At 33.4% G+C, this 12039-nt stretch overlaps 1 protein-coding gene across 10 annotated transcripts in view; it reads left to right on the top strand.

Annotated features, from left to right (window-relative positions):
* Window positions 1–12039, top strand: part of Rbcn-3B (WD repeat-containing protein Rbcn-3B) — a 233508-nt gene that overhangs the window by 111511 nt on the left and 109958 nt on the right. The window lies entirely within an intron of this gene.

Consider the following 12039-nt stretch of genomic DNA (forward strand, 5'->3'; position numbering starts at 1 on the left):
ATAATGGTGTCAGTGACTATCCTGGGAGTGAGTGAGCAGTGGGAGTATGATTACATCTCTTTGTGAACATGTAACATTCTTTCACCAGTGATCCGTGGGTAATTCAGGTTCTGGCTTCAGGGCTGGTTATCCATTTTACGTCACCTCCACCACTGTGTACTCAAACTGTTGTCTTTTCAAATCTGATTACTGACAAATATAGCTTTGTTCCCAAACCATAAGAGAGTTGTTAGTCAAAAAGGCAGTAGAGAGGGTTGATCCCATTCTTCCAGGATTTTTATTTCCATTTACCCATGGTACCAAGGAAGATGGGAGATTGGCATCCAATCATTCATCTCTCTCAACACAACCAATTTTTAGATCCTCATTTCACTATGAAATATTTTCTCACCTTAAAATGACACTTTGAAACAGGGCTTTAGATGATCAGTTAGATATTACTGAAGTTCATCACCATATCACTTTAGGAGAATCTTTCCAGATGGTCAGGTGCTTATGTTCCAAGCTCTTTCATTGGCACCTTATGTCTCTGTAGAGTTGTTTTATCTCTTGGCCTTGAGCTTGTGCATATATCATTATACAGATGACTGGCTCAGTCCTTTCAATTAGGAGAGCGCTCTCAGATTCTCCTTTCAGAACCACAAAAGCAGACTTTTCACTCAGAATGGAAAAATATATTTTGTTAAAGATGCAATATCATGTGTACTTGGGTGTTTTTTTATTCAATACTCACTTAAGTCACACATTAATTAATTTGTGTCAGACTTCAAGCTATAGAAAGAAACATCAGGCTTTTAATTTTGTCTTCCACTCCTACTGCATGATGGTTTTCTCTCTTTTGAGAATGTGGGCATCCCTTGAGCCTCTAATTCTTTTGGAATGAACACATATGAAATCCCTTCAGTGGTCACTGCGTGACCAGTGGATCATGCATTCCAATCGTTTGAATAATCTTGTCAAAAGCAACAACATCAATTGTTGAATGGTGGTTGGATTGGAACAAGACTACTGTTGGGTTTGTTAATCCACCACCTCTTCCTGAGATCCATTTGTTAACTAATGTCCCTTGAGGGATGCGAAGCTTGTTTTCAAGGTCAGGAGTTCCAGGCTATTTGGAGAGAAATCAAGCCTACCATTCTTATCAAATGTTTTTGAATTTCTTATAGTACATATAGCAGTGATTTAATGTTTGTATTTCTTGGAGGGAAATATTGTTATGAAAAATTTTGACAGTTCCATTGTTGTATCTCAGATTTCTCATTAAGGGAGGCACACATTCTCAAGACTTGTTTTGATTCCTTGGATCTTCTCCACTGGGCCCATTCCCATCGTATCACTTTTTTAGGATGTTATGTTCTAGGAGTGATTAATTTGATTTAAGATCACTTGTCTTGACCCAGGCAGTTTCTGTGGACAGAATGGATGCTATATCATAAGGTTTATCAGTGGATTTAGTTTTGGTTCAGGTCTCCAAGAATTGATGCCTTTGTGACTCATTGGAATTCTCAGTTCTTTTTGGTCCTCAAGTGTTATATGGCTCGTGCTAACTCATTTTGAGATACTGGGAACCAATTGTTCATTCATTTGGATTCTTCAGTTTATCATTACCCTCACAAGGCGGCTTTGCAAATTGGTTCCCATGGCTTATAATGGATTATCATTACAGGTGAGGAAACTTTTACATGTCACATCTCATCAGATTCACTATATCTTGCTGTCATTAGCCACCCAGTTGGATTGCTCACTTGAAAATATTGCATAGGCTGGTATGTGATGACTAATACTTTTCTATCTCATTTACATTATCTGGCACTTTTCTCTTCTGAGTATTTTATAACTTCCCCCTCTAGCTATTTTGACATCTGTTAGCCTTTAAACAGAGGTATTTTCCTCAATTTATACTCTCTTTATTTCCAGGGTTCCTTTAATTTTCACTTGACCACACTCTATGGCAAGTGTTGCCTAGGTATGTGTGTCTTCTTTTCTCAATTTTGCACTAGCGACCACTTGCACTATAATTATTGCAGGTTTTAACAGAATCTGTTAAATAGAATGTTCCACAAGACTATCTAGGTTCCTACCAGGTGGGTATTACCTTACTTAGGACCATCATTTCTGGTCAGTCATGAATAAAGTTAAAGGGGCTCCTGCCTTTCCTTGCTGATATTTAGTTTGAATAAATCAGAATTATTTTCCTTTTTAAAATGTAGGGAGCTTGGTTTACCAATTAATCAGTTTCCATTGCACTGTTCTTCTGATCTCTCCAATGCATTTTACCCACCCAGACTCCCCAAGTGGGGCTCAGGAGTGTTTACCAACCCTAGTTTGTAGTTGCTGAGGTGGCAGACTGATACATTCCTCCAGAACGTTGAAGTGTGTTCCTCCACTCTTAGAGAAGAGGGCATAGTTAAGAGTCCTTTTACTAGGTTTCCTGGGTGTTTTTCCCAGATGTCAGTAGGAGTGGCATCAACCTCTGTGGGAGCCTGTTCCTGATTTTGATTCAGATTTAACATGAAGCTATCTGGTTTGGGAGTGCATGGCTCTTCTCTTTGATCAGTGTTGGTTATTTTGTATATCGTTCATGGAAAGCGGTCCACTATCTCCTCCTAATGCTGAATGCAAATTGGTCCCATCCTAGGTCTTTGGTTAAACACAGGTTCCACATCCTCTCCATAATTCCAGGGGTAAGTAGAATATTCCTCTACACTTCATTGGGGAGTAGGAGTAAATGTTCATACTTTCAAACCAGATGAGTTTCGTTCCTCTGCTTGATAACAGCATATGGCCCTGTCATTCTGATCCTAGGGTGCTACCTTTTGGGCTTTCTCAGTTGGAGGGGAAAATTTGTTCACTTTGTGGTTGCTTACTTTCTAATGATTCTGATGGTATGAGGTGCATCACTTTATGGCTACAGAATCCAATAAAAAATATATGTATACCAATTAAACATTGTGGTCCAATAGCCCTAGCAACTAACATTGAATATAGTTAACACAACTCTTGAATTACAACCATGAGTTGTGGAACTTCAGCTATCTTGTTGGAGCTAGCCTATGTTGACAATTACTTATATTCTATTCTACCTTTGATATAGGAACTAAGTTCAAGGTGGAGAGTATACCTGTTCTGGATGTAGTGTGGTTCCCCTACTCTTCTCCCATTCATTCTCTTGCTGCACTCCTGTTATATGCATGGATCATGTCTCCACTCCTTGTCACAACATGGAATTCTAGCTATAGTGTCAGTGGATAGCAAGTATGCTGTGGAATTTAACATCTTCCTAATCTGAAAATATATTTCCAATAATACTCATCTTCTCTTGCACTCTCCTGCATTACCTTCACACTAAAAGCTGGTTTATGTCTCGAAAAAGTTATATTTTCAAAATGAGGTGCTTATATACAATATCTAGAGAGAGGGCTCACTGAAGTTGGTGGAGAAATTTCCAAATTAGTATTTGTCATAGACATTTGAGTGACATATAAAAGTCTGAAGCAAGTGTTTGTGATGCTTAAATGAGCAAAGAGTGGAAACCCTAGACATTGAGAAATAACTGTAGTGTTAGTGGAGATAAGAATTTTATTGGAAATACATTTAATTTTAGGAAAGTGTTTACTTTTATGAGATGTGTATTTATGGAAGTTTGTGACTTTTAATTTTTGAATAAATAGTGTATGTGTGTAGTATTTCTTAGTAAAAAAATTAAAATACCATTTTTTCTTTTATGTAAGTTACAAAAAAGTAATTATTTTGTGATTCTAGTCAGTATTGTATATATTGCATTTAAAGAGATTATAAAATAAAATTGAACCTTTCATAATGGACTTTATATAAAATTCCCAAGTTCATATACATATCTACACACAGTAAGTACTTACACTATAGTCTTTATTGCATATGTGTCTCTTAACAAAATGTAGTACTCTTTTAATAGACTTTACAAGTCTTTTGAACCCCCAATAAATCAGAGTTTTTAACCATTTAAGTATGGTTTTAGTCCCTGGGACCAACCTCATTAACTGTTTTGTACTTTTTATAGTTTTCATGGTATTACTTTCAAATTAGTAGTTTATGAAATTTGGCATATTATCAGTAAGCATTATGATGCTTTTATAGGCAAAATTTCTGTTGTTTTTTTTTAATTAAGTCTTAAAGTTTAAAAGCAATGTTTTTTTTGCATTTTTTATATGTTTTCTTTCTAATGAGTGAAATAATTTCCATTTTAAGATTAAAAATACTTTTATGCATTTGAAAATTTTCAAAAGTTCACGTGCGACATCCGTATAATGTGTAGATAGTTTTATCAACTATTTTGTAAGAAAATCTTATTATTTTCACTGATGAATATCTGTGTGGGTTTAGTAGAGTTGACTAGTCCCATAACCACCATATGAAATTGGAAAATAAGTATAAATTGTGTATTTTTCATTCTGGAATGACTACATATCATAAGACAAAAATATAATTTTTAAACTAAATTGCTTAAATTTAATTTCATGATACAAATATATGAATTAATTATTTTTATTATATTGACCTTTCAACCACACCTGGATAACAACACAGATGTTACAGTGACAGTATAAAACTGACCTTTAGTCTTTACAAATTGACCTATTGTGGCTGTGTTTTAGTAGACTAGTAATTTGTAAAATGCAGTCACATTTCAATTATTATATATTATGTACCTCTCAAGGTGGTTTCCTGTATGTGGTGAGGGGACCTTCCAGAGAGAAGGTTCTATACTTTTAGTTTATCTCCTCAGATATGTTTAAAACAAGGCTGTGTTTATAAACCTGCTGATACAGTCACCTTTCAGCAATTTTCTTTGTACAAGAATGACAGATTGTGTGGAGCCCATTTATGGTTTTTCTGCCCACAGATGTTCTTATTTTGACATTTACATTACCATAACCACCAGCCACTAGTAGGACAGGTTACTTGAACTGTAAGGTATGACCATATATTCCCAACCCTTTAAAATGTTTTAATTGTCAGTGTTTCAGTCATTCAGAGGCACCTTGTCATGGTTCTTTGATATGTGCTTGTTGTGCTGGCAAAGACCACGAAGCCTGTGAGTGTGAACAGGAACTTCACTGTGTTAACTGTAGTGATTGTCACCCCTCTTACTTTTATTTCTGCCCTAAGTGGGTGGAGAAGAAAGAGGTCCAACATTTAAAAACTGTGAATAATATTTCCTACCTGAGGCTTGGAAGGTACTGTCCCCCATTCCATCTCAGATATATGATGCTGCACTCCATTCCACTGCTAGAGTGGGAATGCAGACAGATCTTTTTGTGTCTTTGGCAGAGTCATTCTCCAGCCACGTGAAGAGTTTTTTTGCTCTCCATGGTTAAAAGATTTGATGAGTCAGCATTTATTTCTACTCTGATCTTACCATTCCTTCCAGTAGTTTCCTGGATTCACTTCCTTTGGCTTAGGCTTCTTGTGTATGATGCAATCCATCTTATTCTTTAGTCCTGAGATGCAGAACAGTTATTCATTCATGCCCTTATTTGCTGGAACCTATGTGTAACATCAGAGACCTATCAACTACACCCAGGACAGGATCCATGCAGGTTGACAGATCCCCTTCTGCTAAAGAAAAGTGACATGGTTAAAAAAAAAAAAGAAGAAACTCTTCATACAGTACTTCTCCACCTAAGTAAAAATGGTCATTTTACAGGAAACATTTCTGAAACTTGCTGATACAGTCACCTTTCAGCAATTTTCTTTGTACTGGAATGACAGATTGTGTGGTGGACAAGTGCATAGGGGGGTGGCACTGCTGGTCAACCAGAGTACATACCTGATCTGTCTTTGCCACTTGGATACACTCATGGAGAAGACAGTGGGAGAGACCCATGATCAATCAGACCTTGATGCTCTCGTTGAACTGTTGCCATCTCCCTTTCTGATCCTGGAGGACTTTAATGGACATAATCCTCTCTGGGGTGACACTAATATTGAAGGGAGAGGTCATTTCATAAAGTTTACTCTCTTGGATCTCAACCTTATTCTCATTAATATTGGTTCTTATACTTACGCTCATGCACCTAATCAGTTTTTACTGTTATTAATCTCTCTGTCTGCTACCCTTCACTTTTCTTGGGAGGCATTAACAGTAATCCACAGGGCAGTGATCATTTTCATATCATTTTGAGAGAGAATGGCAGTGGTTGATGCCACCTGATTTGTGTGCCTTAGTGGTAGTTGAACATGGACACCTGGCTAAATTTCACTGCTCTTGTCGATTTTAATCTTGTTGTTGTCTATAAACCACTGATAGACGACTGCATGGCATCGGTGACTGACTGTATTGTCCATGAAGCTGCTCAATCTATTCCTGAAACCTAGAAACATTTTCCACAGTATCCTTGTCCAGGGTGAAGTTCTGCTTGCAAAATGGTGCAGAAGGCTCAAAAACGAGCCAGGTATTCGACATTTTAAAACTGCATCATTTTTCTGTCAATATTCATGTCATTATAAGTTGTAAATCTCTTGGCAAATATGGAGCTCAATTATTCTATTAAATTACATTACTTAAGAGCTACTGTTATTCCAAGCTGCTCATGTGTGTGCTTTTTGAAACATTTTTATTTTATTATTTACTGTATCTAATCTAATCTTAACTGACCTGAAGAGACCCTTAATTTTAAATTACTTTTATGATAATAAATAGTAAACATGAAAAGCAAGAAATACAGTATTTACTCTGGACTTCTTTCTTCTTCTTTCTTTTTTTACCTGTTTAATGTTGATGACACTTAACCATACTTTTTATGTTTTAGTAATATTGATGTACTAAATACTTTTTGATTGAGTAAATAATGCACTGAAGTACATATAATAATAATAACATGCAAAAAACAGACAATTTTTCCTTACTATCAAAATCTTTGCCTTTCTAATTATGCAACAAAAACTGTCACAAATTCATCTAAGCTCATTATTTTCCCTCTGGAAACAAAGATTCTACTGTCCAGATAGTTGACAGTTTACTGTTCAGAAAGCAAAGTATTGTGATATGTGATTTTGTATGCAAGAATTTTGGCATTCTGTTGGTTATACTTAATGCAGAAGTAAACATAAGAAAGATCTATTAATAACTCCTGAAAAGGGGGATGTGACAGACAAGTGTGAAAAGAAGGATCTGATTTTCAAAATGATACCTCTGTAACCAAAATAAATTAAAGGCTATAAAGATTATGGTTTGTTTGAGCAATGACAATTTTATACTGAGTAATTTATGTTTAGTTTCTTGTTTATTGTAGGGGGTGATGAATAAAATAGAGAAGATGGAATGTCTAGAGAAAATTTCACATTTCTCACACTAGGTGAAATTCAAGAGTTTATAAAATATTGCCGTATAAAAGTAAGACCTTAAAACTTGTATATGATTAAAATATGGATTATTGGTTACAATTTTATACTATATACAAATTGTTTTAACAGAAACAAAAAGTAATTTAATTAATATTTGTTGTTAGACCAACCTGTCACAAAAAGGTTAATGTGTCAGGTCTTGTATTAGCCCTTGAAATATGGCCTCAGGTTCATTTAATAGAAAGCAGTATAATTCAGTCAATACAAATTCACTTTTTATTGTCCAAAGAAAAGAGATATGTCATCACTTTGTAACAGCCCCTTTATACTAATTGACAGGGGCTGTTGACTTTTTTTATGCAATTTTGAAATGTAAGGACCTGTTACTACTTTTGATTTTGTATTAAAAATGCTTAGGTGCCTTTCCCACATTTGAGAAGTATCATTTCTTGAAATCTGTAAATTTCTTAGAATAATTAATGCTGTAATATTAGAAAAATGTACATTCTTACATACACAAATGATTAGAAATTGCATACATTTACATGTATGGCTTTTGTTTACATTTATGCATTTGTCCTTCTGGCAGTTTATGTTGCATTCATAACTTGTTTCACTTCACTATTGCAGATAGACTGATTTATAACTTAAACCACAGTAAAATTTTTTAGTAAGATAGGTTTTAACACTTCATTAAATTGTGTAAGATCTTTTTTCTTTTTTAACCAAAAATGAATATCCGAGACTTAAAGATACTTTAATTGTGGGGCTTGTGTGAAAAGTACGGATGATGATTAATTTAATGTATAAAGAGGTCTATTGTGTTTTAAAAGTAAAGGTATGTTGTAAATTATTGTTAATCTTCTATAGTAAATTTGAAATAAAATAATTATTAGAATTTCTAGTTTTCTTCATGCAGCTGTTCAACCTGACACTAAATGTATGCAAAGTAACTAAACTCCTAAGCCAGATAAACCATTTCTTTAAAAATTTAAGCTACCACAGTATACGTGAAAATTTTTTTGTATTTTAATGATAAAAATAGAAAATTACAGCAGAAAACTGCTTTCCAATATGGAACCATGTCATAACCCTGAGATACGTTTCCAGGATAGGTATTGTTTGTGAAGTAAATGAATATCGTTGTTTTATTTGTTATAAAGTATCTTACCAGTCTTAACTAATGAGTTACATATTTAGTTTAGATGAAAAATTGACATGCAACAGGTATTGGGCTCAGACATGAGCTGAGAAAAATATCATCATATTTTCTATGATAGAAATATTGTGCCATATTTTATTGACAACACAATTAGTTTTAACCTCAAAATTTGTTGTGTTTCAAATAATGTATAACTGATACATGTAATAAAATTTTAGATTTAAAACTAATATTTTTTGATAAATGTAGCTGTAATTTGTTATATAAACATCATTTCTCACATATTTGTAAAAATAGTTCATATCTGAAAAGTAAAGAAGTTTGAAGGGTATAATAGACACAACAAGATAAGGATAATTGCAGTATTTTTTCCAAGTGATAGAGAATGTGAGTCACTTGCCAAAAGATACACACACACACACAAATAAATAAAAGTTTGCTTCAGATGGTAGTTCTTACTAAGTGTAGTAATTAATTTAAAACCATACTTGGTGTAAGGCCGGGCATGACCATGTGGGTAAAGGCATTCAATTCGTAATCTGAGGGTTGCTGGTTTGAATCCCCGTCGCACCAAACATGTTTGCTCTTTCAACCATGGGGGTGTTATAATGTGACAGTCAATCCCACTATTCATTGGTAATAGAGTAGCCTAAGAGTTGGTGGTGGGTGGTGATGACTAACTGCCTTCCCTCTAGTTTTATACTGCTAAATTATGGACGGCTAGCGCAGATAGTCCTTGAGTAGCTTTGCATGAAATTAAAAAACAAACCAAACTTGGTGCTTTTCTTCAAATTATTAAACATTTTAATAGTATTAAGAAAAATATGTATTCAAACTTTGTAGGTATAAGAACTTTAATGGACTACCTAGTGTCTTTTACATATTAAAAAACAAATTCTGGTTGTATACCAAGGACGTTTTGAACAAGAATTACTTTACTCCCATCTGCCTGGGCATTATTTACTGAGCATGTCACAAGGTTTTAGTGGCTAAAATTCAAAATTTATAAAACTACTTTTTATTTATTATGAAACTTTGTAGAATGGACAGCAACTGCCTTTAGTGGAGACATAAGTGTAGAGGACTATGTTTGAAAATGGACAAAAAAGAAACAGCAACTTACTAAAGAGAATCTAAAAGACATCTGTGAAATTTTGTGTTCCTGCATTGATACATGCATTGGAGAAACAGAATGAAAACTCATAACAAGAATAAAGGAACATAAAGATAGTACAAGACTCATGAAAACACAAAATTCAGCCATTGCAGAGCATGCCACGTCAACTGGACACAGAATAAACTGGGAGAAAACTAGAATCATTTACACAGACAAATTTTGGAAGACAAGAAAAAGCAAAGAAACATTTTATATTAACACTATTAAACATTCACTAAACAGAGATTCTGGATTAGAGGTGAGTAACCTGTGGCTGTCATTGGTTGAACCTACAGGAAATATCTCCTCCAATCAGAAACAGTGATAATCTAACCAATCATAACACTCTCTCCACAATTAACCAGGACACTATAAAAAACCAACACCTACACACACACACACACTGACCTGAAGACGAAAGGCGGAAGACTTTTGAAACGTCATTCTCTACACTTGTGTCTCCACAACAGGCAGTTGCCGTCCATACTACAAAGTTTCATAATGAATACTCTGCCTAAACAATCTTATCAAAGAATACATTTTGTTTATTTTATATCATTTACTATAGCATAACATCTTAGATAATAATCCATAACTTAATAGTATGTAAGCTTTAAGTCTTGACTTTAAAAAGACATTTAAATAAATTCTGAATTTCCTCTAGTGTTAGAAAGGTGATGCTTTTCTAAATGCATTCCATCTTATCTAATTTATTCATCACCCCTCTGATAAAAATGAAATTTATCATAAGTTACTTGCTATAAAATTGTTTTTGCTCAGACAAACCACAATTTTTATAGTTTTCATTTTTTTTTTTGTTACAGAGCCATTAAAGAATCAAATCCCTCTTGTCACACCTACCTGTCATATTATTTCTTTCAAGATTTGTTAATAGTTCTCTCCTATCTTTATTTCTATATTATGTATAACCAACAGGAAGCCAAGGTTTTCATCTATCAAATGACATTATATTACTCTGTTCTGAACAGAAAATTGTGAATTTCACTTTTAGAAATGAAAAGAGGGTGATTTATTTCAATTTTGTTTTGGTGTTTAGAGCTCAGTCAAATTGACCAGTGTTGTATAGAGTTAGGGTATAGAAAATAACAGTTAAAATATAAAGTTTTACTGAAAACAAACATTTGACGTGTATTTAGATTTTAAAAATTACACATGAAATTTGAGATTTTTGAGATGAAAAATATTTTTGATCGTAACATGAATATCACTTTAGATGGACTATTCAATACAAATACTCAATATATTTATGAAGTGATCATTTTTTTATTTTATTAAAAATATTTCATTTTTTCTATGTGAAAAACTTGTAATGTTCACTGAAATATTGCCAAATTTCATGACATCTATAAGCACAATATTGAAAGTTAGTAGTATCAAATCTATAGACTTTGAAAGAGTATCAAGAAATCACATAAGTCAAACAAGTCCATAATGAGAGGATTATTTTAAAGAAAGACACAGAATTGATAAGCTGATAAATAACCTAATTTTATTTTTTATTGTTTCATTGTATGTTAATGAGCAAATGTCTTGCAAACAAGAGACTGATTAAGAACACAATCATAATCTTCTGTTTTCATTTAATTGGAAATGCCTTCTCATTCTGCTTACTCTCAGTGTATTAGACTTAATTAATGTTGAAGAAACTGAAGAATATGTTCAAAAACAAATATTACTCTGAAGAAATGTAGCATTACCAGTTAATTCTACAGTATTAAGAAGTTCCTCCTTTCATACCTCTTAATGATAGATTGAATATATCAACAAAGAGAGACTGTACAATTATTTTGTAATGGCATAATATAAGAGTGAGAAATGGGCAATGCTTTGACCTGTGGGAGGGTGTCATAAGGCTGTAAAAAGATCTAATGAAAAATGATTGATATCTTTGCCTCAGCTTGGTATGGTTAATTAATTGTACTTGAAGGACCAGAAATTAATTCCACTTCCTTAAGTGCATTTTAAATAAATGGTCTAAGAAAAAGGATACATTGGAAATTGTTTTAGTAATTTTTTTACCATATTTCAGTGTAAAACTAGCTATTCAATATATGTTGTGTGGAAATATTTGAAGACTGGTTTTGTAAAATGTTCAAGAATATTTATATTGGCATAATAAAAGTTAAAATTTTGACATATATGAAGCACCTTTTTTAGTGTATCAAAGAGTAAGATAGTTAAATTTAATTTTGAAATATCTTTGATATCCCATACAAAACCATGCTCTAAAAGAAAATACATTGTTATGAATTGTTTAACATGTTACAGATCTTATTTTTTATTAATTTCTGCAACCAATTCTTTGCATGTTAAAAGCTCTCAATTAAAGATTCCTTTGTTTCTTATGTAATTCTTTGAAAGGTTTTTCAGTCAT

The sequence above is a fragment of the Tachypleus tridentatus genome, chromosome 2, assembly GCF_004210375.1.
Source record: "Tachypleus tridentatus isolate NWPU-2018 chromosome 2, ASM421037v1, whole genome shotgun sequence".
Lineage (NCBI taxonomy): Eukaryota > Metazoa > Arthropoda > Merostomata > Xiphosura > Limulidae > Tachypleus > Tachypleus tridentatus.